This window comes from Dendrobates tinctorius, unplaced genomic scaffold (assembly GCF_039654945.1).
Source record: "Dendrobates tinctorius isolate UK_male_01 unplaced genomic scaffold, ASM3965494v1 ptg000021l, whole genome shotgun sequence".
Taxonomy (NCBI): Eukaryota; Metazoa; Chordata; class Amphibia; order Anura; family Dendrobatidae; genus Dendrobates; species Dendrobates tinctorius.
In genome coordinates this window covers 5,963,946-5,968,491 of record NW_027361689.1, presented here as the reverse complement: position 1 = coordinate 5,968,491, position 4,546 = coordinate 5,963,946, and positions in this window count along the sequence as shown.

Below are 4,546 nucleotides of genomic sequence, written 5' to 3'. Positions count from 1 at the left end.
TTGCTACTGCTTACGTATAACCATTTAGAAAAAAAATAGAGATGAGTAGAGTTGAGCGAAACGGGTCGAAAAATTTCAAAAGTCACCGACTTTTGGTAAAGTCGGGTTTCATGAAACGAAACCCGACCCTAGGGTGAGGTCGGCCACGAGCTCGGCGACTTTAGCGCCAAAGTTGCGTTTCAAAAGTTTGTTTTCCGCCCTTTTTCAGTCAATCAGGATCCACGGACACTGTGGGCAACGTGATGACATAGGCAGGGGTCACCACCATCTTTGAGAAGGGCATGCAAGTGATTGGCTTGCTTTGGGGGGCGTCACAGGGGGTATAAAAGGGCGTGCACGCCGACCGCCATGTTACTCATGCTGATCTCAGAATAGGGAGAGCTGCTGCTGCTGCTGATTCTGTAGGGAGAGCGTTAGGCAGGGAAGAAGACACCAAAAACTGCTTCTGCTGCTAGCGATTTTGCCTGTACAACACACCAGTCACTGTGTGTGCAGTGCAAGTGGAGGCTATATTTTGCTGGATCAGCTGTGTTGGTTGTTAGGCTGCCTTATAAGGCTTCCTGATAGCTGCATTGCTGTTTTCCCACTGCTCTGCAAACTGCTTTTTTAAAAGCAATCCAAATTTTTTTTTCTTGTCCTGGTGAGGTACTGAGCGTGCATTTTTTCACACCATACAGCGGTGTACGCTCCTCACACAGTACCGTGTAATGGCTGTTATCACGGCCACAGTGAAGCTATCTGTGTGTGACTCTGTAAGAATAAGTCGAGGACATGTTCCATTCTTACAGACCTCCACCTTCTAGTTTTGTCTGCTTTTCAAATAGTTAAGTGTATTTGCTGTTTGATCACATTCAAAACTATAGAGAGACAGCGTGTGTCAGTCCGTATACTTAAAAAACATGGAGCTTGACAATTTTACGGACACCGGACAGCGGTGTACGTGCACGCTCCTCTCTCGGTACCGTGTAACGGCTGTTATCACGGCCACAGTGAAGCTATCTGTGTGTGACTTTGTAAGAATAAGTCAAGGACATGTTCCGTTCTTACGGACCTCCACCTTCTAGTTTTGTCTGCTTTTCAAACAGTTAAGTATATTTGCTGTTTGATCACATTCAAAACTATAGAGAGAGAGCGTGTGTCAGTCCGTATACTTAAAAAACACGGAGCTTGACAATTTTACGGACACCGGACAGCGGTGTACGTGCACGCTCCTCTCTCAGTACCGTGTAACGGCTGTTATCACGGCCACAGTGAAGCTGTGTGTCACTCTGTAAGGATAAGACGAGGACATGTTCCGTTCTTACAGACCTACACTCTAGGGAGATTCCTATTCTGCCCAATTCTATATACACCTTGTAGTTTGTCATACAGTAGCCAATTTCTGCCTGTGACATAGCGATGTGATATTCACTGGGCCTCACACAATCCAACAGTGTCCACAAGTGTGTTCAGAAATTCTACATCTCCCCTGTCCTATAGTGACATTTTTCACACCTACGACATTGAGCCTGTGACATAGCGGTGTGATATTAACTGGGCCTCACACAACAGTGTCCACAAGTGTGTTCAGAAATTCTACATCTCCCCTGTCATATAGTGACATTTTTCACACCTGCAACATTGAGCCTGTGACATAGCGGTGTGATATTAACTGGGCCTCACACAATCCAACAGTGTCCACAAGTGTGTTCAGAAATTCTACATCTCCCCTGTCCTATAGTGACATTTTTCACACCTGCACATTGAGCCTGTGATATAGCGGTGTGATATTAACTGGGCCTCACACAACAGTGTCCACAAGTTTGTTCAGAAATTCAACATATCCCCTGTCCTATCGAGACATTTTTCACACCTGCGACATTGAGCCTGTGACATAGCGGTGTGATATTAACTGGGCCTCACACAACAGTGTCCACAAGTGTGTTCAGAAATTCTACGTCTCCCCTGTCCTATATACACCTTTTACCTTGTTTTACATTACTATATAGTTTGTGGGATTTTGTGTACATTTTTACCAAAAATGAGGAAGGCTGGTGGAAGAGGCCGTGGAATTGGGCGGGGGTTGCCAGCTGGTAATGATGGTGTTGGTGGTGGATCTGATGGTAGTGGCAAAAGCAAAATAGGACCGAATGCAGGAGGTGTTGAGCCTGCATCATCGTCTGGCTCCACAAGGCCTCGAAGGCTTAGTTTTCTAGGAGTTGGCAAACCGCTTTTAAAGCCAGAACTTCAGGAAAAAGTTTTGGCTTACATTGCTGACTCAGCCTCCAGCTCTATCGCCTCCTCTTCTGAAGTTGTAAAAAATAAAAGCACTGAGTCGTCATTGGAGGGTCATGTTCATGAACCACACCTTTCCTTGTGTCCTTCACTCCAACCGAGATTGAAGGATGACGAAGGCCATACAACTGATTACTCCATGGAGCTGTTTTCACATACCATGCCTGGGTTATCAAGTCAAATGGTGAATTACCCAGGCCAAGATGAATCTGACATGGAGTGCACTGATGCACAGCCACTGATAGATGATTCTGCTGGTACATTCAGTCAGAGCACTACATTGTCCTCGCAGTGTAATGAGTCAGATTCTGACCCTGATGAGACTCAGGTACCCCTTCCCGCATACTATACCACCATACACGGTGACACAGAGGAAGGTGCACATGACATTGAAGAGGAGGTGATGGATGACCCAGTTGTTGACCCAGATTGGCATCCATTGGGGGAAGAGGGTGCTGCTTCCAATAGCTCAGATGAGGAGGAGCATCCACAGCAGACATCGACATCGCAACAGCTGTTATCTGGCAGGCCAGGAGCACTCCAAAGACAGGTTCCAAAAATCAAGAGTTGCTGGACAGCTTGTCCAGACGGTCAAAATAGCACAGCGTGCTAGGCTGCAAAATGTCTTCCAAAGTAGGAAGAGTGCAGTGTGGCACTTTTTTGAACAAAATCCTCATGATCAGGCCAAGATTATCTGTAAGAAGTGCGCAAAGACCTTTAGCCGAGGGAAAAATCTGAAAAATTTGAATACCAGTTGCATGCTTAGATATTTAACCAGCATGCACTTGCAAGTGTGGACACAACGCCAAACCTCAAGTACCACATGTGCAACTGATCACAAAGAAGGTAGTCAGCAACGCTACATTGTTTCCCCCACTGTAAGCCCACCGGTTAGCACAGCAGCAAATGTTGAGGTGTCGTTGCAAGGCCAAAGCAGTCAGGGAATCCCACTGTTATATCAACGAAAGACTGAATCTAGGCCATCAGAAAGAACACCAACTCCATCACCATCATCAACCCTCTCTCAGTCCGCCCTGTCCACCGCTAGTTCCACCATATGCAGCTCTCAAGTCCAGCTCAACCTCCCAGAGACTATGAGTAGGTCAAGAAAGTACTCATCCTCTCATCCGTGTACACTGGGTTTGGACGCCCACATTGCCAAACTAATCTCGTTAGAGATGATGCCCTATCGGTTGGTGGAAAGCGCAGCTTTCCGCGAACTCATGGCCTATGCAGTACCACGCTATGACCTACCCAGTCGCCACTTCTTCTCTCGCAAAGCCATCCCAGCCCTCCACCATCATGTGAAAGACCGCAATATCCATGCACTCAAGCAGTCAGTGAGTGGAAAGGTGCACCTCTCAACAGATGCATGGTCCAGTCAGCATGGCCAGGGCCGTTACGTGTCCATCACTGCGCACTGGGTTAATGTGGTGGATGCAGGGTCCACAGGGGACAGCGGTGGTGAGACAGTGCTGCCCAGCCCACGGTATAGGAAACAGTTGGCTGTAGGCGTTCGACCCTCCTCCTCCTCCAGAAGCGAAAGCTCGTCCACAGAGCGCAGTCGTACGAGCACTCCATCTGCAGCTGCCACTGTTGCACACGAGGTGTCCCCATATCGAGCAGCTAGTGGAAAGCATCAGCAGGCTGTGTTGCAGATGATGTGTTTGGGCGACAGACACACCGCCGAGGTCCTGGCCAAGTACTTTCAGCGACAAACTGAGTCATGGCTGGGCAGTATACATCTTGAGGCAGGCAAGGTAGTTAGTGATAACGGCCGTAATTTTGTGGCAGCCATAGACCTTTCAAAACTCAGCCACATACCTTGCTTGGCTCACACCTTGAACCTGGTGGTGCAGTGCTTCCTCAACAATTATCCGGAGTTAACAGCCCTGCTCCAGAAGGTGCGAAGACTGTGCGCGCACATCCGCCGGTCGCCTGTACACTCCGTTCGTATGCAGAAGCTGCAGCAATTGCTCCACCTTCCCAAACACCGCCTCATTATCGACATTGCAACGAGGTGGAACTCCACCCTGCATATGGTTGAGCGGCTGTGCGAACAGAGGCAGGCCATAATGCATTTGTGGGAGGATACACGGCCAGGCACTTTGAGAGCAGACATGGAGTTGACAGGTGTGCAGTGGTCGAAGCTGAAAGACCTCTGTAAAGTCCTTCAGTGTTTTGAGGAAAGCACACGGCTGGTAAGCGCAGACGACGCCATCCTAAGCATGAGCATCCCACTTATGCGTCTGCTCATGCAAACTTTAACGCA